The sequence below is a fragment of the Melanerpes formicivorus genome, unplaced genomic scaffold (genome assembly GCF_026170545.1).
Source record: "Melanerpes formicivorus ecotype bairdi unplaced genomic scaffold, bMelFor1.0.p_v2 SCAF_28, whole genome shotgun sequence".
In the NCBI taxonomy this organism is placed as follows: Eukaryota; Metazoa; Chordata; class Aves; order Piciformes; family Picidae; genus Melanerpes; species Melanerpes formicivorus.
The window spans coordinates 405,485-426,712 of NW_027142380.1; the positions used below are offsets into that span (position 1 = coordinate 405,485).

At 42.7% G+C, this 21,228-nt stretch overlaps 1 long non-coding RNA gene across 2 annotated transcripts in view; it reads left to right on the forward strand.

Annotated features, from left to right (window-relative positions):
• The first annotated feature begins 775 nt into the window (after positions 1-775).
• LOC137449046 (uncharacterized) overlaps positions 776-21,228 on the forward strand; it is a 59,238-nt gene continuing 38,785 nt past the window's right edge. The window contains exons 1-2 of one of the 2 annotated variants that reach the window (XR_010989306.1): positions 776-905; positions 4,393-4,509. This is a non-coding gene — a long non-coding RNA (uncharacterized lncRNA). Of the gene's footprint in view, positions 906-3,764; positions 4,050-4,392; positions 4,510-21,228 lie in introns of those variants that run through there. The other variant, XR_010989307.1, reaches the window with a different exon arrangement.

Sequence of the window (21,228 nt, forward strand, 5' to 3'; positions counted from 1 at the left end):
GCCAAGTCCCCTTTGGCCCCATCATCTTGGATTGATGCTCCTTGTTCCCTTGCTCTCTGTAAAGAGGCTGCTTTTCCTGCAGTAAGCAGTCTTCCAGCATGCTGCTACCCTCTTCATACTACAAAGGAAAGTAAGACTGGTAGCTGTTTTTGACAGGGGAGGAAAGACAGACTGAAAACACACAGACACCCCTAGTGACTGCCAACTATACCTTTTCCAGTTATGGGTCTTAGGAATACTAATATACCATGGCATCTGTGATTTATTTTGTTTTTTCACTTATTTGCTGTAACATTTGAACAGGAAAAATCATATTAGTTGAGAGACAATGCAGAAGTCCCTCTCCATCTATTGAGACTCTTTATCAGGTGTTCAGTATGCCACATCTGTCTAGATGGATTGCTCCATATTGTGTTCCCAAACTAGAAACAGAGCAGAGAGCTGCATTTTTTGTTGGCACCACATTCCTACTGCAGAGTGTCTGAAGATTTATAGAGCTATAACAATAGTATTGGCCACCAAACAATACTGGCTACAAGACACATTTGCAATGATACCTAAATAAGAAGAGCTTCAAGCCAGAAAGAACATTCCCAGAGATGTCAGTAGAATCTAATTTCCTAGTTGCAGGGTGTTGAATGACTTATGGATCCTGACTTTGGTGCCAGCAGATAATTCCTCAAAAATGTAGGTTTACAGATCACTGGGCAAACATGGTTCCACCTCCTGCAGAGATGAATAACTGAAGGCAATGGCTTTGTTTTCAATACAGAGAAGATGATCCTCAAGAGGAGAAGGTGCAGAGACAGCAACTGATTTTCTCAGTGGCTCCAAAATGATGCTTTAACAGAACACAGTGAAGAGCAAGCAGTCCTTCATCCCCAGCACTATGTTTAGACCACATGGTAAGTGTGACTTTTTTTGGTGATTTCTCCATGGATAATACAGGGTAGCCTTTTCTAATTACTTCAATGAAGCTACAAAGAAGGAGCTACTTTTAATGTCAGGTGACATCTGTTTGACATGCAGACAGGTGATAATACTAGTTAGAAAAACACAAAGAATCACTATTCAGATCTGAATTAGGGTTCACAGTGGATTCAGAGTTAAAGCTGGAGTTGCAGAGATTAGAAATGCACAGTGCTTTTTCCTCACAAGCTCCACAGCCAAGCTGGAAATCCCATACAGGCTCCTTCAGGTTTCAATTGCAATTGTAAAACACAAAGTCCCACAGAATAGCTCATTGGGGATGAAGAGGTGTACTGAAATCTACCTCTGCAGTCCTCTCAATACTTCTGGAGAAAGGTGAGAGCACACACCTAACCAGCCCTGGAGGCAGACACCTTGCTAATATAGTTAACCTGATGAGATGGAGCTCTGAAAGGCCCTGCACAGGGAAGCTTCTGTTTCTCCTGCATTTTTCATTTGTAGTCTTGGCTTGAGGGCAGACATACCTCTGAACAATGAGAGGTGACTGTGCTGTGAAGGGTGATATTGAGAATTTGTTATGGATTTTTTTTTCTGATTTATTAGAGAAGAGGCAACTCCAAGCTGTATCTTATGAAGGAGAGATGTCTCAGAATCTCAGCAGAACCTCTGCTGGCTGTATGTCAGCTGGGGCAATGTTGATGGTTATTTTAAGGCCTGCAAAAGTTGTTTCTTACTATTGCACCCCACAGCAGCTTTCTTATCAATGAGCATCAAAGGTGCTGGGGTCTGACTTGCAGGTTTGATTTCATTTCTGTTTGCATTTCATTGCTTTCTAGGGGGCATGAATGTGAGACCATAGCACTGCTGCACATAATTGCTTTAGCAATAACTGATCGCAGCTGTTACAGCCTACAGATACTAAAAAAGCCTTCCTGCTGAAATCCCTCCAAAAGAGAGGGAACAAACTGTCTGTGTTGTGTGGCAAACTGGACAAGAAGGAATGAGTTTATGCTGCTGGAAGAGAGATTTTGATGGGATTTTAAGGCAGTGACATCCTGGGACAGACTGCTTGGGTGTGCTCAGAGCCCACAGCATTGCAAAGCTCCAAGGGCAATTGGAGAAGTGGTGATAAGGCGTGACAAAGGTAGAGCTAATCCTATGGCATGGAAATGAGATAAACTGGGTTTCAGATTTTTTTGATTGCTTTTGAGCCTGGAATATAAATGTGAGCCTTTCAAAAGTGCTTCTTGTTGATTTATATCCATTTCCACTGAATCTATATTCAGTCTTGATGTCAGCAGAAGCAGAGTTAAACCAATCTTGCAAGTCTCAGCCTTACGAGTCACTTCAAATGACTGCTGTGACGCTGAAGCTTATTGCCTGGGGTAACTTTGTTCCCTCTGGAACAAGGGAGTACTGCCCTGAATGGCAGATTAGTTTGTTTTCGTCTCTTTTTTCCTTTCTCATTCTTTTGGTGGTTCTGAAGGACTCTGTGACAGATGTTAGCGTTCATCTCCTGCTTATTAATATTCTCATACTATTCAGTAACACATTTCTGCTGCTACAGTGTTGCCTGACAGCTTACACTTGCAGGATGTTGAGCCAAGATGTGTAGAAGTCCTGTCTGGCTCTGTTCCTTCCTTATGGCCTGATTCAGAGAGAGGTTAGCTTGGCAGGGGGAGGAGGAGAGGGGAATAATTATGTCAAGACAATGTGTTTGGCAAAAGGCTTCTGTCTTCCTCCCTTAACAACTACATAAAATGTTCGTAAGTGAGCAGGAGCTAGTATTTTTTTCCTATTCAGGCATCTTCATTTCTCTGGAATCTTTTCTCTGGAACCTTTTCTGCAGCTGGGATTAAGCTGAGTGTGTTTTTCTGCTGCTCGTCAGCAGCACTGAAGTTAAGTCTGGTGTTTCCAAAATTAGGTGGGTGTTTTTGAGAGGCAGGATGCTGGCTTTAGAAGACCTGACAGAGCACAGCCAGCTGACTTGGATATTCACCTTATGCCAGGCAGAATAGAAATAGCTGAAGCATCTGGACTTTTTTCAGAAGTGTCACTCTTCTGAGTGACAGCTTGGAGCTGAGCTAGGTATGGGGAGCTGGTGAGAAGGAAAGTCAGAGCAGGCTCAGCTGGTGAAAGAGGTGAGCCAGAAAGGGGAGCAGAGGTGCAAATGAACCTTACTCTTCAGCCTCACTGGTGCTGTACCTGCTCATCAGCATAAACCTCTTATCTGAGCCTCTCTGCCTGTTCCTCTGGGCACCCAGTGATGGGAAGCTGGCTTGGGGCCATCTGATCTAATTCTGGAACAGTTCTCAGGTTTTCTCTCCTTGGTTTCCCAAGTCTGTCAGGAGAGGCACACAGGCATATGTTAACCCTGGGACAACTGCTGCTTGCCAGTCCCAGTTGTGCATCTCATTAACAGAAATCTCCAGACTGCTGACCCTCTCAGCTGAGGAAATACCAGCGGTCTGACGACAGGACCCCACCTCTGAGTGCCTGGCCAGTCGAGAAGTTGAAAAGTTGCTGCAGCTGAGGCTGTGCCTTACCCTGATCTGTTTGTTTGTTTGGCTTTCCTAACTCCTGGGCAGCACCCTCTGGGTTAGCTGGTGTTTCAGATGAATCCCAGAGAGGGAGAAAGACCTTGAGGATTGACTGCCTTCCAAGCTGACCTGTCTGTTCCAAGAAACAGAAACTTTCCATGCTGTATAAAGCAACTGGCCCTCACCTTGTTTACAGAGCCTCTCATATGTAACCTCACATGCTGTATTTTACAGGACATAAATAAAAAACACATAAGAGGCTTTCACCTCCCAGCTCACTGAGGAGTTCTATCCCAAGCTCTGCTGTATCCACTCACATGGGGAATGTGCACTAGGTGTAGCAGAGGCAGGGAGATGAAAAGTGAAGGTAATGGGGAAGAATTAGTGTTTTGAAGGGAGTAGTTATGAGGTGACTTTTTGGGGTGAAAATTTCATGTGGTCTGAGAGCAGATCTTACTTTATCTGTGTGTTGGGTGACATCATGATCCTCAATATTTATTACATGTACATGTAGTAGAGGGTGCAAACAGAAGGAAGGGGAGGAAGAAAAAAATGTGGAAATGGGAAGAGGAAAGACAGGTAGGTGAAAGCAAATAAATGGAAAAATGAATCCATGGAAGATGAAGATACCTTATTATTTAGGATGCTGTACCTTCAGTCCTAGAGTGTCTACTTGAACTTCTGGGGGGGAGGGGAGAAGGTGCCAAACCCCATGATCTAAAAGGTGTTTTATCACTGCCAGATGACTACAATTTACTTTTTCCTCTTAATTTATGAATACCAACATGAAAAATACAGTACCATCCAGCCTGAAAGAATTTGCCAGAGCAGGCTGATATTCAAGGAAGGCAATGTTGTTAAAACATCCAGTTGAAAGGGGAGCGTTGTGCCAGATTCAAAGGTGACCAATCTTTTTCTGTAGGTGAAGGCAGCAGGATCTGTGACATACTTGCCAAAGAACAGCTAATTCTTTCCTCGGTACATAAAGCTGAAGAAGACTGCCTGTCCTTGGGGCTGTAGCTGGCTGGAAATTGGAGAGGTATGTTTATCTTTGTCTGTAAGATCTTTTTGGCCATTGAACAGGCAGCACTGTGGATTAGGCAGTTCCTCATTCTGGACGCCTGGTTGACTGCGGGTACCTAGAGCCTTTCACATTCTGTCACGAACTCAGAATTTGCATGGGGTGGGATAGGAGGAATTATAGATCAGCGCTCTTTGACAGCTGTTTAATGGCCTGTGGAAGCAGAAATGTTGGGCACAGTCCAGTTCCCATGGGGTTATATGTCAGCACTGCAGATCCTCCCATCATAACTGATGCTAACTGTTGCCCTTATTGGCAGCCTCGGCAGAATGGCTAAGGGTGAGGGAAACTTTGAAAGCTGAAGTTTGGTGTGCCGGCAGGGTGGTGTGGCAGAAGTTTAGAGTTGCTTTTTTTGAAGAGATTGTTTCTTCTGAAAAGCAGCAGTCAGGCTCCTGTGTTGCTGCTCTTGTGCCTTTGTGAAATCTCTTCTTTGCAGGACTAGAAGATGTAGGCAGGTGGCTTGGTTGATGCTGCCTTTACTTCCTGGGGAGTGAAATAAGTAAAATACCTGCTGCAACATAAGAGTAATTCTTAGGTCTCCAGACACAAGTGGAGTCACTGTCTCTTATTTTATTGAGGAGAGGAATCATGAGCTTTGGTTATAGATGTAACCTAGAGGTATGTTCAGATCACTTAACTGGAAGTGGATGGTGGTGAAGGTGGGAGGACTCTCAGTAGGCTCCACAACTCACCCATTTCCACCATATCATTAACTTCGTGTTCTTTTTGTGCAGAGAGCAGTGTAATGCAGATTTGGTGTAGCTGCATGCTTAATTTGCAGTTGCAGTTACCAGAACTTGTGAGCAAGAGGGATAATACAGCATGTACCACTACTTAAAATGCTATGTTAACTGAACGTGGCAGATGGTGCATATGGTCTGTCTGGACTTTTGACCCAAGGGTTTCTACTGTACAGAACTGCAAAGTTGAGAGGTTATAAAGTTGCTGAGTTGGTCTTAACTACAATACTGAAGAGAAAAGATGATGGATGGCAAGAACCTGTGGGTGTTTGTTGCTTACAGGAAGGCACCACTTTCACAGTGTGAACAGATACTTTTGAATGGTTGGTGTGTGAAAAATGTTTGGTTTCAACTTTTATTTGCCTGAAACCCACAAGGAAAAGCTGTACTGCTTTGTCATTCATCAGGATGGGATTTATTTCTTCACAGGCATCTCAAATGACACCATGGATGCAATAATTATCTGGGAATGCCTGTATCGTGAGATGCTTGGATGTCAAGGACAATTAATCTACAGAGAGGATTTACATAGAACCTGACTCTACGAGTCTTTTAGGGTTCAGACTTGCGAAGGTGTAACTTGTGCATATGAATATGCTTAAATGCTGAGCTTTTGGGTTGGAGTGGGGAAGTCTTCCAGGGAATCAGAAAGTCTCTTTTTGATCCTTCCTTCCACGTCTGAAGTTTTCACGTTGCTGTTTACATACTGTTTCTGCCAAAAAGAGCCTTTACTTAATATCTAAATGTTCTGATTCAGTGTTTCCAGAACACAATATTACAGAAATGTAGAAGCATCTTGACACTTTTGAAATTCAGTGATGAATTTGTCTGAGTCTAGAACAAAGAGTCATCAAGCAGATTTCAGGGCTTTTTGAAAGTAAACTCTTTTGACCCAATGCAAGCAGCATTGCCTGCATTTTTCAGCTTTGCACTGGACTGAAAATGTAGCTATTTGCCCAGCTGTGCTCATTTTTGGGGTGGAAGGGAGACACACTAACAGAAGTCTTTGCAAGGTGTTCAAATTTCAAACCTTGTAATGCTGCTACTCTGAGTGGCACCATCAAACCTGAGTAAGTTTTGTACTTCTAGGCAGAGGGCAGCAAGAGTTTGTAGATTAAGGAGAGGGGCTTAAATGGGACTATTTGCCAAATCTGAGGTGTTTTATGTCAGTGTATTGCTTGCATTTAGAGACATGTAGAAGTTAGGCTCCAAAAACCTTGTTTTCCTATCTGTTGGTGGGAATAGAAGTGCCACGCTGAAATAAGTTCGGGTCCTTAAAGTAAATACCTGGTGCTTGTGTTCAAACCACTCTTAATATGGTTGATTTTGCACTTCCAAGCTCTAATAATACTTTTTTATCCCTTCAAAAATATAACCCACCTGTTTTCTTATATGTTTTTTTAAACCAAGTACTTAAGAGCAACCCTAAAGTACTAAACTTGTGTGCAGCAACTGCTAGTCTGTAGAATACTGTATGCCCTAGAATAGCTTCACAATAATATGCCAGGTCATCTAAAAAGTCCCAGTGCAGTGCAAACCCCTTAGGATGGAGGTAAATGTGTAATTGGTTTTGGCTATAAAGAAGCCATTATAAGGAGTACTATCTTCTGAAATAATTTCAGTATGTTTTGGTGCTGCCTGAAAAGCACCAACAAAGCTCGAGGGCATGCAGGGAAAGACCACTGAAATACTGTCCTTCAATGACTTTCTATTTCCCAGTCATCTCTGTCCTCCTTCAATGATTGCCCAGCTCCTCAAATGCTCTCTCATGATGCTGAATCACCTTTTCCTCTGTCATGTTAGCTCCAGTGACATTGAAGAGCTTGCAACAGGGCTCTGAATCTAGTCTATTTCATGTGAGTCCTCCCAACATTGCTGCAGTGCACAGCACAGTGGTTTTTGTTGGACATGCTGTCATGTAACAAAACCTAACCAAGCTCAAACTGCAAATATGGAACACAGTGTGGCCATGCCTCAAAATGATGATCACAATTATTTGTGTTGGAGACCATGCAATTCTCTTCCCACACTATGCAATTCTCCTCCTCAGCATAATAAACATCTTGAACTTCAGCTCTAGGTTATATTTTATGATGTCAACAGTTCTTAACCATAAGTGAGGAGATGCCAAAATCTTACACAGCAGAAGATCCTAATGTTCTCATCTAATGTGACGCTTAGGCTCTAAATGCTGAACTTGTGGTGGTCTGCTTCAAATAAAGAGAGCTGTGTTTCACAAAATAGGGACCAGATGACAAGGATGTGCTGTCTGTCACTGAAAAAATATTGGCAGATGTCTCCTGGCTTTTGATGCAAGTTGATGTCAAAATAGTAATTATTCCTGCAGGAGGGAGATGTGAGCACAGAGAAAAGAATGAAAGGGATGGAGAGGAAGGAAAGGTCCTCCAGGTTTCGAGCAGGCTTGTTTTCTTCAACATGAAATACAGGTAGTGCCTGCTGGCAAAAAATTGATAGCAGCATCAGGAGGATGTTCACAGCAGACTATTGCAGTGTTGCCAGTAGTTGTGCTGGAGCATTAGATACAGGTTGTAGTTTCACCTCCTTACTTGCCAGCACAGAGCTAAGATTGCAATCTCTGTTCTAGAGAAGATTCAGTAGCAGCCAAGATCTTCAGCTTTGGGGAGGTCAGAATCATGGTTGTGGCAGGGCAGAACTAGTTCATCAGCTGGGCTGATGATAGTGAAATTAAGTCTCCTGCAAGATCTTGCACTGTTGTTTGGTGTGTTTTTTAACTGAACTGTGAGAGGAAGCTTGCAGGCTGTTTCTGAGTAGGCTATAGTCATATTCCTTGCAGATAAGGCACTGTGACCTGTTAGTACTTCATGCCCTCTGGGGTGCTGGTGATGCAGATAGTGGATTCTGACAGAATCATTTTGAGATTCAAAATCCCTTTTTGAGAACAGAAATTTTGAAAGAATGGATCTAACATCAATGAAAAGCAAGAATAAATGCCCAGTGATGGGGGAAAGGTCTGATCCCAAGTCACGATGTGCTTAGTCTTCAGGAAGAGTTTGTAGATAGGTACGGTGGAGCCCCTTGTGCTGATATATGACCTGGTAGAGGTGCTTGTGGAGGAAAGGGCAGGGAAGGGATGCCAACCAGCTGGTATTTTCAGCTCTTGCTGACAAAGCTGCGATCTCTGCTACAGCCACATGTAGGTTGCTTGCTCCCTCCTGCCTGCACTGTCACACCGCAGGAAATTTACTGCTGGAGTGTCCCAGGGATGGGTAAACACGGCAGTGAGAGCCAGCTGCCCAGTCCTGCTGCGGAGGCAGACGCTTCCTGTGGGCTGGCCCCATCTCCACATGAGAGGAGGTGGTGTGTCACTCTGTGCCACTGCCAACAGATTTATGGCAAAGACTAACCTTGGCTCTCAGGGAAAGCTGCTGCTTTTCTTTCTCAGGTTTGTTTATACTTTAAACTGACTATGGTGTGAATGGACTGATCACCATCCATAGGACCGTGATTGACAGTTCTGCTGCTGCAATACAGCTCTCTGACCAGTGATGTGATTATTTAAGGCCTACAAAACCGGTCTGCTTTGACTGGCTGTTCAGATGGCTGGCTGGTCTGGCACAGATGACTATGTTTTCAGGCTAAATTACAACCACATTACATACCACACAGTTCTTACTGAAACCAAGTCCAGTTTGAGTCTTTAAGCTGGAACGGAATGAATAGGCACATCTTTGGTGAGCATGGGCCAGCCAATGGCTTAAAAATCAAAATAAGAGAAAAACCCAACAACCACAACCCAAAACACAGCCAAAGAACTCTAAACCAACTCTGCTTTGTGTCCAAAGACCCAAACATAATTTGAAGTGACTTGCTCAAAATCCCTTCATGGTGTGGGTAGCTAAAGCCATCGGGTATTTTGTTTACTTGTCTATAGAACATGTTTCTGTTGAGTTCTGGCACTGCACACTGCTGCTTGTTTAAACATGCCTGGGAGGAGAGGCAGTGTGAAAACACTCTTTATGTCAATAAAAATAGTTGTAAAACTTTACAAACACTCCAGATTGGAACATATCATGATCTTCAGGATCAAAATATGAATTTGTTTTTGAGAACTGCGGATCTCCTGCTGTGATGATCAGGAAAATACACATGGCTACAGAGAGAAAAATGAGCTCTGGAAGAATCCAGAATACACTTAATGCCTTGGACCTATTCTAATTAGAATCAGAGTTGCTGCTTGATGATTTATTCAACTAACAAAAGCTTTGCTACTTTTTTTTCTTTTTTCTTTTTTTGATAAAACTTAGGAGTTTTGAAATTTTTCTTATACATTCTAAAAGCTTCTGAGGAAAGACTAAATCACAGTGTAACTTAGGTTGGAAAGGACCTCGAGGATCATCGAGTCCAACCTATCAACACAGACCCCGTAACTAGACCATGGCACCAAGTGCCATGTCCGATCTCCCTTTGAACACCTCCAGGGATGACAACTCAACCACCTCCCTGGGCAGCACATTCCAATGACGAATGACTCGCTCAGTGAAGAACTTTCTCCTCACCTTGAGTCTAAACCTCCCCTGGTGCAGCTTGAGACTGTGTCCTCTTGTTCTGGTGCTGGTTGTCTGGGAGAAGAGACCAACCCTCTCCTGGCTACAACCTCCCTTCAGGTAGTTGTAGAGAGCAATAAGGTCTCCCTTGAGCCTCCTCTTCTCCAGGCTAAACAATCCCAGCTCCCTCAGCCTCTCCTCATAGGGCTTGTGTTCAAGCCCTCTCACCAGCCTTGTTGCCCTTCTCTGGACACATTCAAGTGTTTTGATGTTAGAATAGAATAGAATAGAATAGAATAGAATAGAATAGAATAGAATAGAATAGAATAGAATAGAATAGAATAGAATAGAATAGAATAGAATAGAATAGAATAGAATAATTCTATTTCTGCAAAAGGCAATTTGGAGTCTTAGAAAAATAAACTATTTGAAAACTGAGTCAATTTTAGAGCATTGTGGAGTAAACCTTGTGCCATTTTTACTATAATTATTTAATTGACTACTTTTGTTCTGTTTATTTATATACAGCCTCTTCACACTGATAAACATTCTAAGGTAAACTAGCAATGTATGCTGAAGTTTTGGGGGTTGTTTTTTGCTTGATTTGTGTTGTTTTGGTATTGCTGGGGGGATTGGATGTTGTTTTTTGTTTGTTTGCTGTTTCAAAAATTTTCTTAGCATTGTTTTAGGATGAAACTACAAAACAATGAAATATGCATAACTCCAATTGTTTCACCAGCTCTGAGTTAAGGAGGTTGTGAAAAGGATTCTGATGGTTAGAAACCTCTCAAAGAGCCAAGAGTCACTTTTTAGACAAATTTGAATTGCATTTTATTTAGAACCTGTTCTGATTTCTGCACTTGCTGGAGTACTTTCAGGTAACTCTGTGTTTGAAGCACTGAAGTTTGTTCTGTGTTGCATTCACGTTTTCCTTTGTACTGAGATTTGGAAGTAAAACTTAGGAGTGCAAAGTAGAGGAAAACCAGAAGTGTAAAATCTCTGCAAACGGGAACTGCTGTGTTTCACACAGTGCTAGCCAAGCCAAACAATCCATGCAAGACTTGCAGAGCTGGATCCTAGGACCCTTGAGCTGCAAAATTGCTTCCAATTTATTCACATGAAGGGGCTGAATGTTGCATGTCTTCATGCCCACATGGACAGAGTACAGGCTAGGTCTTTATGTGCAACATGAAATGATAACAACCTGGTAAAGAATGAACAAAAGTCTCACCTATATCACTGGTAGCAAATGGACATCAAAATGCAAAGTTAAGCTAGGCAGCTTGATTTCCCCACAGCTGTGCACTGGGGATCTGTTTTGGCTTTTGTGTAAATAAAGAGATAATACAAATTCCCTGCCCATAAAGAGCACCTTATTCCAAGAATGAGAACAGTTTGATCATCTGGCAGGTTGAGCTGGAGAGAGTCCAAACCAATTGATGCACCTCCTGCAGAGTATGGCACTGCTATAATATAGTGTGCTTTGGAAATAGCTCTTGATTAACAATGTTTGGTGGAGTGGAAGCAAAAATAATTAGAAAATATTTTAAAGCTATTTTTGAATGTAATCCATGGGCAGTGATTTTAACCTGTCAGCATCAACAATCTTGGAGATGACTCACTCAAGGATAAGTTCAAGGGTAGTGATATCACTGCAGCGCCTGGTACTACTGTTAACATGAGGAGGTGATTCTTATGTCTCTAAACAAGTATGTGGTTTTTCCCTAGGAACTGTAATATGTCTTTTCAGATTGCTTTACGTGAACACACAGGCACCTAGTGTTAGACCCTCAAGTGGTGAAAAAGTCCTATTTGCACTGATTCATCTTAGCTATAGCTGTGCCCCAGCCCATGGTTTGGACTTCGCCAAAACACAGACCTGACTATAGTGATGTTTCTACCTTGGTGATGTTTCTGCATTGACTCTGCTTCTCAGAACTGTGTGGACTGGACTATGTGTTTGAAAACCACCAAGTTATACTTAATATTGTGGGCATCCTGGTCTATTGTGTATGAAAGTGTATGTAGCTCAGTGTATGGATTAGCTATTGTTTGATGTATAGCACACAACAGTGTGCAGTTATGGAAATAGGTTAGTCCTGCCCTTTCTCCTTGCAACACTATAATATGCTTACAGTTTTTCCTCTGTCTCTAACTCAATAACTTCAGGTGGCTGCATCTGTTCAAATTCACATTTTCAGAGTGTATTTAAAAGTGAGAGTGTGTTTAAAAGTATCTGAAAGGGAAAAACACATGTATCTACCATTTCTTCATTTAGTACAGCAATGTTTTCAAGCACCTCAAAGACTACCTGTTTATCAAGCAACTACTAGATGTTACAACGCTTTAGGAGGTCATGATGATTCCTTTGGCAGCTCTTATTCCTGTTTCCTGCTATAGCATGTCTTGATGCTTCCATGGTGTCAAGTATTTCTATCCATCCTCTTAGAAAAATGTTACTGTGCCAATGCTGACATCCAACACTGGGTCATATGATGGTGAGAAGTAGAAGTGGAGGCTTGGAAGTTGTAGTAGGATAAGAAGGAAACAAGGCATCTCTAGAGAAAGAACAGCAACTGCAGCTACTAGAAGCAATTTGAGGGGGTTTTAAACATTGAAGGGGAGGGGCTGAGAGAAATAGTTTATAGACATAGCCCAGGACCCTCTATTTGTAGCATCTAATTATTACCTGGTCAGAGAGGGCCTTGAAAACAGAACTCTGCTCTTCCACCGAGCTTGGATCAGCCTGGAGCATAGGATTGCTTTCAAGTATACAGTAAGAGTAATCAGTTACATGATTATATATTTGCTTTATATGCCTTTGCTCTGAGGAAAGATTGGGAAGGAACTGCCAGGTGGTGTTTCTATAAATGGTCCCAAACACACCTGAGATGCTCCTGTTAGTATCTGTCTCAAAGCAATGTGGCTTCACACAGTGACCTATGACTTGTATGTGCTGCCATGTTTCTGCCTTCAGAGACATGCATTAGAGGTTGTGTCTAAAGGTTTCTGACTTAGTCATTGGAGTGCTTCAATGGAGCCCTGATGACATTTGTTCATTTTTTTCCCAAGGCAGAAGACAGGTTGTGTTTAGCCAAGCAACCCTTTGACTTATTCCCCTCCTCCTGTTTCATTTCAGTGTAAAGTAACCAATAACTTCAAAGACTCTGGCCAAGCAGCCCAGGGGGAATGACTTTACTGAGACCTTCAACCCACCACACATCACCTCAGCTTCCTCTTAATTTCTGAATCTCACATATACAAAGACTCTGTTAGAAGAAGCACAGTTTTGTGAATGGTTCCAGTCTAGTAATTGAGTGGTCTAGATTAACTTCTACACTCTGGTCTCAATCACAAGAAAACTAGAGACCCATTTCTCCCCTTAGCTAGCAATCCTTTGCTTGTCCTGTTCTTTCTCTGCCTTTGTTGCCGGCGCAGACTGTAAGCGTTTGAGGCAGGGTTTGTCCACATGCTGTGTTTGTGTAACACGCTGGCCTGTGGTTACATGTCCACATCTGTGTCCGATCTGCAGAGGATATTGGTCTGTTATAGCTCCCAGATGGCTGGCCTGGCTTTCCACCTCAAGCTGCAGAGAATCCTGCTTTTATTGCTCTGCTGGTCCCCATTTCAACCCTGGTACTTGCCAGGGTGGCATCTGCCACATTTGGACAGAGCAGGGCAAATCTGGCCCCAAATGTATGCAATAAAAATAATAAAAGCAGTAGATAGTAAGAGTCTGGCTCGTGGGGCTTGACCTGTGTTATAGGTCACTGATTGAAGTGTGTATCACCTGCTCTGCCCAGCTGTATTCTTCCAGCATCCTTTGCTACATTTTTTCCCCCTCTTCCCTCTTATTGGTGTTACACTATATTTATAGGAATTCCTTCCTCTTGCCTCCAATGATTCCAGACACCAGCTCATCCCTGACCCCTTCTGATAGGCAGCTCCTTTTATGTTTGCTCTCTCAGCCTTACCATTTCAACAGAGCAGAATGCCGGTGTTGGTTTTCGCACTGAGAGTGACTCAGAAAGGGGATTTGCATGTGGCCGGGCTCCAGGGAAGAAAACACACTGTCAGTGTACATTAGTGCAGTGCCAGGCTCTTCCTGGGCACAGTAACTTTCCTCTCAAGGCTGTTGCATGCTGGGAAAAGAAGACACATTGAACAGGAGAGGCAGCGGCATGTGGGAGCAACTTGTGCTAAAAACTGACCTGGCAAACTTAGATAAACTATGTGCCCTTCTGCTGGCACTTGGAAGGTAATTCTCCAGGAGACAAATAAAGGTCTCTAGTATTGTCTGGTGATTGCTCACATCCCACCTGGTAAATGCTGTGCTTGCAGAATTCATGACAGATACCTTTCTTCTCTATCATTTGTGCGCTCGTATCCTGGAGGTACTTTAGGCGGAAAGCAGGATGAATTACCCAGGTGAAAAGAAGAACCTCTTGTATGCTGGAGTAAGTCAGTCTGTTTCACTTGGTCCAGTTTTGTGCTCTTATCAGACAGCTTCCAGGACTCCTGAGTGGGTGGAAATAGTATGAAGAGCTTGAAGGCTGGTGTTACGCAGAAAAGTGATCTGTAGGGCAAACAAGGCATGGGAATTTTGCCCCATGTTAGTATTGGAACTTCACTCCTCCTGTCTGTAGGTATGCACTGCTGGGATGTTAATTCTGTTCCTAGTGTGGTGTAATTTATTAATGGAAGGTATGTGCTTAAGAAGCAAGGTAATTCATCTTAGTGACACCCATTACCAATACATGGATACCTGATCTGAGCTGCTGGAGGACCTATGAGTTCATGTTTATGGTGGGAAGCATAGCTGAGTTTAACACATGAGCTTTTTTTTTGGAGGTTAGTCCATTCACATTCAGGTCTTGGGTGTCTGGCACTTATTCAGGGCCAAATTTGGATACTCTTGTGAGCGCTGTTTAGTGCCTTGGCTTCTGTTGGTACAAAGACAAGAGCCTGTTCTGCGAGAGCAAGGGGTCAGAATGTGACAGCTGGTGTCTGATGGCCAAACCTCTCACCTGTATATATATAATAGACAGCAGGGGACATTACTGGCAAGTGAAGAGTTATCAGGAAATGAGCAGGTTTCTGAAATAGGAGTAAATTGTATTTCCTAGGGTTGATAGGTATAATTTGTTGAGAGAGACCCAAGTCCAGGAAAGATAAGATGGTATTTTTCACTGAGCCCTACTGGAAGAGGGCATAGAGAAAAGTGGAGCTGTTTGTAAGTATCTTATGGCTTCTGCTCTGCACTCAGTTTCTCACTTTCACCATGGAAATGTATAATCTTGAACTAGCTGATGAAGCACAGCTCTCACATCTTGACAAAAGATGTTCCAACATTTATCAGCTTCAGGAATGATAAAGATTAGTTATGATTTTAAAGCTCTTAAAAAATCTCCAAGAAACTGCTTAGATTTCAAGCAAATATAATTACAAGTATAGCCTGGTGTGTTCCACAAACAGAGATGGAAAAACAAAGCAATTTTGGTACCAATGGATCTTAGTGCTATAGACTGATATGCTAATAGTGTCCTTGTAGCTGACTGCACTCAGGAAAAAAGGGTGATTTGGCTATCACTACAAACTCTTCAGGACTCTTCTGCAAGAGTGAATGACAGGGATGCAGTTGCCTGACAGCTTTGTATCTGGGGGTAAGTCTTGTTAGTGAGATGTGGGAAGTCCCACACACGGCCAGCAGGCTGGTGACAGGAGTGGGACTGATAGGACAAAAGGAGCCATGTGTAAGCACTCCAGATTCTTGCAGAACAAGAAAAAAAGAATAGTAACTGCAAATAGCAGATTCTCAGTTGTTTCATGCAGCTGTGAATACTTGTCTCTGAAACCAGCCACAAGCTGAAAGCATATGAGAAACAACAGTTTTCCAATACTGTTCTCCAACTCATGTGGAGAGGAAATGCAATGTTTGAGAAGCTGGCTGAAGGAAAGGTTCTTAACTTTTTTTCCTGCCTTTTCCCCCAATAGCTTCTTTCTTTAACATCCCAGTCTTTAAGAAAAGACTCTTATTTTAATGTAACAAAAATTATAGTTCCTCTCTATTTTTAGAAATCACATAAACAAGTCTAATAATTGGAGAATTGCGGTGGTCAGGGAGCTCAGATTGGCTTTGGACGTTGAGCAGAAATGGATGTGGACTTCACCAACTGAAGATGCCATAAAGTGCTTTGCTTTTCCCTTTTTCTCTTTTCCTGGAACTATTATGATTTCAGGATTTTGGGATCATGTATAAATAAACCTGGCCAGGAGACTTGGCCAGAAGTTTGGAAAGATAATTTCTTGCACTTTTCAAAAGCATTACTAGAAATAAGCATTAGGAGTTTTACTGATAACTGTAAAAATAGTACTGGGTGAGTTTTCTGCTAAGTTTCCCAATTGCAAAGCTAAGTAGTCAATGGGAAACCAAGTCCCACTCTGAGGAGAAAAAAGAAAGCATTTTAAAAAACCCAAAACTGAAGGCATAAACAATTTGAACAAGAGAAGCAAGATGATAAAAAATGAGGCAAAAGCACTACGTAAGCTGGGTTTTGCAAAGGGTTTCCTAATTGCTAGCTTGTTAGCCTATCTAAACACAAGGAGTTTCAATGCTTGAGGCGTTTAAAGCCAGGCTGCACAAAACATTGGAGAGCAGATAAATATTATGCAGGGTTTAGAGGGAGAATAAACACTGTAGGACCCAGGAGAGGTTCCTCTATTTCTAAACTAGCATCACACTTAGACCTAACTTCTTGGTACAGCTTTCCCCACTCTCAGCAAAAGGCTGGAGTGAGTGGGATGTTCACCAGCCAGGAGGCATTTTCTCACCTGATAAAATAAAGGTCTTCTGAGTGTGTTTGACTCTGGAATCCCTCTCTACTATAGATTCTACCTCAACAGGGATACTGTTTTTTAGGAGCTAGTAAAGTGTGCACTAAATAAAATGATTATGTGTTGGCAACCATAAACAAACTAGGCTAGAAAGTCAAAGGTGACACTTCAGTGTTTTCTGTCAGTTGGTACCAGAAGGACCTAGGCTGTAATGTGCCAAGTATACACACAGACACTGGAAAGCTGGAACCAAGCCCTGGCCCTAAACTGGGAAGGCCAGGGAAGAATTCTGCATTCCCACTTCCTGTAATATGCTCTTGGCCACAAATTTACTGGCTGAAGTAGGAGCAGAAGCCAGTCAGTGCTCTGACTGTTGTCACCCTACCTGGGTTTTTTGTGGCAGACTCAACCCAGGATGTTTTCACAGTATCTGGCACATGCAGTTTTACAGGTGGGATTTTCAGGCAAGCACCTGCTGATAGGTTTTAAGAGTCTTGGAGTCTCCTTGGTGTATCTGCAATGTCAAGATTTAAAACATGTAACAGAGAAGCTAAAGTAGTTGATAGGCACAAGCAGACAAACTGGGTGAGTTTCCAAGTTTGGGGCAGGTACTCAGACACCAGCCCAACTGACCTCGAGATGAGGAGACTATTTATACATATGCAGTGGAAGAGAATAGGCTGTACCGTATGTAACAGCTTTGCAAAGTGTTTGAGATATAAATATACTCATTCCAGTGGGTTCTTCCTCCAAAATGACAGCTCCCTCCCTGACAAAAGCTGTGCTCATGTCAATGCCTATAGATCACAGTCATATATGGAAAGGTTAGATCAAGGCTGCACTTGGTGGGACATTTTCTTATGCAGACACTTTCAGAAAGGCCAAATCACATAAAGGTTCCCTCTCTTTAACTATGCTGTATGCATCTGTTGGATTGACAGAGAAGGACAACAGCACCAAAAATTCTTATGTCTTTTCAGCCTGCTCTGACCTGGCTGAAAGTGTCCATTGGCAGAGAAAATGAGTTCACTTAAGTTTCACTCAGTGCTTTTTCATCTGTCTGGCCAGCTGATAGCAGTTTCCCCAAGTGCAAGCATATCCTGGTGGTGGACCAGTTTTATTAAAGATGCTTTGCTAGCAGGAAAGGACCTTGAGGCAGTTGGTACTCTCAAATCAGCCTTTTGTTGCAAAGGCCTCTTGAAGTTAGAATTAGCTTCTGATTCATCTTTTCTGCCTCTCTGGACCCAGTATTCAACATAGGAAGAAGCTTGTATACCATGCAGTCAGGTCTGTCAAATGGCAATTGCTTTTCTTTTTATCTCATGTGGGCTTTTAACTGAGAACAGCAGTGATGAGAGTGGTCTCATCAGCTGTGGCTAGCAGTATCCAGTTCTAGTACCCTTGGCTTCAAAGCAACTGTATTTCTGGGTCATTGATTCCCTCACACAGATGTGTGTGCGCACACACACTCACCCATGTATGTACTCACAAACAAGCCTATGTATGCAGAGACCCATGCATGGCCTTCTAGGTTCTACAGTGGTCAGCAGGAAGTGAAATAAAGAAGGGTTTGGTGGCTTATATGCATTGAAAGGTACCAGATGAGCTGAATTTCAGCTGTTAGTGGATACAGTACTGAAAAAGTATAAGGACTTGGGACCTCCTGGCACTCCCCCCAAAAGAAATTGCAAATCCAACTAACCACATCAGCCAAGCTTTTCGAACACCTCTGGTTTACTCCTGCAGTGTGTGCACGACATGAGTTAGGCAGATGTCCTCTGCATGCATGCTCTTATGTTAGTCAGAGAAGGAATTCCCAGGATGACAAGTATAGAACTGTTGCATCCTGCTAGAAATGAATCTCCTCTAAATATCTCTTCAATGTTATCTTCCTTACATAGTCATAAGGAGATAATGGCTTCCTCATGAATTCTGGTCCTAAATTACTGAAGGTGTTTTGAAGACCTTGATATGTTTTTGATCACTAATAATGTAACAGTAGCTGCACCTTCCTAATTATAGCAGTATCCTTGACCTCTGCTCTTGCTAGAGAGCAGCGTCATGACATACTTACACAACATTAGAATAAACACTATTTTCCAGAGAGATTTGCCACTTGAGAAAAAGTGTTTTGGAAATAGGAATTGAAGTATTCAGAAACATCCTTTTCATGAGAAATCTTCTGTAAGTCACTTCATGTCCATGCTGTCCTAATACCCTCTGGACACAATGCTAATGGACAGCTTGATGCCAATGTCCCAGGCTGTTGATGAAAACTAGTAAGCCGACTGACCTAAATGAGCAGTTCTTCAAGGACTAAGGAGGCTTCAAACAGACATGAAGCCTGCCTGAGAGATGTCAGTGAGGAGAGGGCAATGGAGCCTGTTCCTCAGTAAACACAGCTCAAGTCAGTTGGTAAGTCAGAGCCTTTCCTTAAAAGCGCTTGTGCTGCCTACTCTACTGAATCAGTCAGAAGACCACAAATGCATGGTCAGATCACCCCTTACATAGTCCCCCAGTAATTCCCAGGAGCTTACACAAACCAAAGGCCCTAGGGCTCCTGCTTGGCCTTCCTGCCATGAATAAAAAAACTTCCTGCCTGGAAGTAGCTGGAGCACATCCTTGGTCTGCCAGTGACTGCTGGCTCTGTGGGCTAAGGAGACAAAAGCACCAAGAACCTTGTGATGATCCCATCCTGGATGTCCCTACTCTGCAGGCTACTGCTGGAAAGAGCATGCTCAGTACTTCACTTCTCATGTGCACCACTACCTCCATGTGTGCAAGGAGCATGCCAGGTCTCAGCATGCCAACTCTGAGTGGCAGCATCGCTCTAGGGGCTGAGCAGGTGGCAGCTCCCTGAAGGAGGGAGATGTTCCAGAGGAAGTTTGTTCCAACTTGAACTTCTCCATTCCCCTTGTGTTATGGTGCATGTCAAATGGGACAAGAAAGCCAATACGTGACCTGGGCTGTTTTTTTGTTTCACTCTTCCAGTCAGTAGGTTTGCCTCACCCATTCCCTCATTCCCTCTTTCTTTTACAAATGTTAATGTTTCAAAATTTTCCCAGCATTGTTTGGGTTGGTTTTGTGGTTTGGTCTTTGCCCCTTCTGGAAATGGTACAGTTTGGGGATCCTTGAACTTGATCTCATTTTCGGGCAGGACAGCACTTGCAAGAGGCAGATTCAGTTCTGCCTAAAACTAGGATGAAGGCTAAAGTTTTATGCTCATAAGCAGCATTTTTATAGGCACTGTAGTTCTTCACTTGAATTGTGTCCTGCTGTAGCTGAAATAACCCCATGAAGAATGAGAAAAAGCAAGGAGGTCTTCTGTCTCTTAAGATACCAGAGGATCTGGAAGCAGAATAAATTCTAGGCTTCATCACACAGAGTCTGATTGATGAAATCTGGAACTTCTTGAGAGCTGTGACAAGCAGCAGTTCTCAGAGCTGAAATGTAACTATATAGTGTGATGGAGAGTAGAGAACAGTTGAATGAGGGAGAAATCTAGCTGGGAGGATCACCTAAAAAGCTTTATTCAACTCCCACGAGTCTGTAGCATCTTTGCTTCACTGAGGGCTCAGCTTCAATTACATTTCAGTCAGTCCACAGATCAGAACATGTATGAATTTCCAGATGCTTTAGCTGCAGATTTCATTTCATTGAACTTCTGGACCCACCATCCTTCCACAACCTGTGCTATACCTCCATGCTTAGTTGGTTGGAAGTCTTAAGACATGCTAGTGACTAGGAAACCGGCATCTATTCTCCCAAACGCAAATCTTCTGGGACAGACCCAAGAAATCTTGTAGGTGATAACAGAACAACCAAGCTAAAGGTGGAATTTTCTTTGCAGAGTTTTTATTCATACAGTCCCATATACAGTACCCAAATTAATGACCCTTCCTAACTTTTTCCAACCTCTGTAGCTTGTTTCTGAGTTATTATCCATGTGTCTAACTCATGGTTTTGGAGAACAGGAATATAATTTTATGTTTGCCTGCAGCTAAATGCTTGTGGTAGAAGTAAAGACTTTTGCTTTTGGTTTTCCCATGGGTACGTTACATTACCAGCTTTTCCTATGCTATTAGCTAGTCTGTGTAGCTCTGTCATAGTCTTCTGTGATGTCTTCACCTTGAGATGTGTAAGCCTTTCCTTCATGCCTTTGTGTGTAGGAATCTGTCTCACATTTTCATTGCCTATTTCTAAACAGTTTCCAGGTTTGCCACAGGGTTGGAAAGTGATATTTCAGACAGGACAAGCTATTGCTAAGAACTGAAGCTCCATTATTTAAAACAGTGGTGAATTGAATTAGGCTGCTGGGCAGCAAAGAGCCAAGGGGAGAGAGATGCCAGCAGTTGCAACAGTTCTTACCAGCTCTAATTACTGCTATCAGCTTATATCCAGATGGATCAATTTTGTTTCCAGGCTTCATCTACTCTTTGTACAATCTGAATGAAGGCAACAAGTTGTGCCTTGGATGAATCTCATGTCTTGATCCATCAGACTGCTCTGGAGTTGGCAAGATGTCTCTATTTGTCTTGCATGTTTGCCTTGTCTCTCTCAAACCACACTGCTGGATC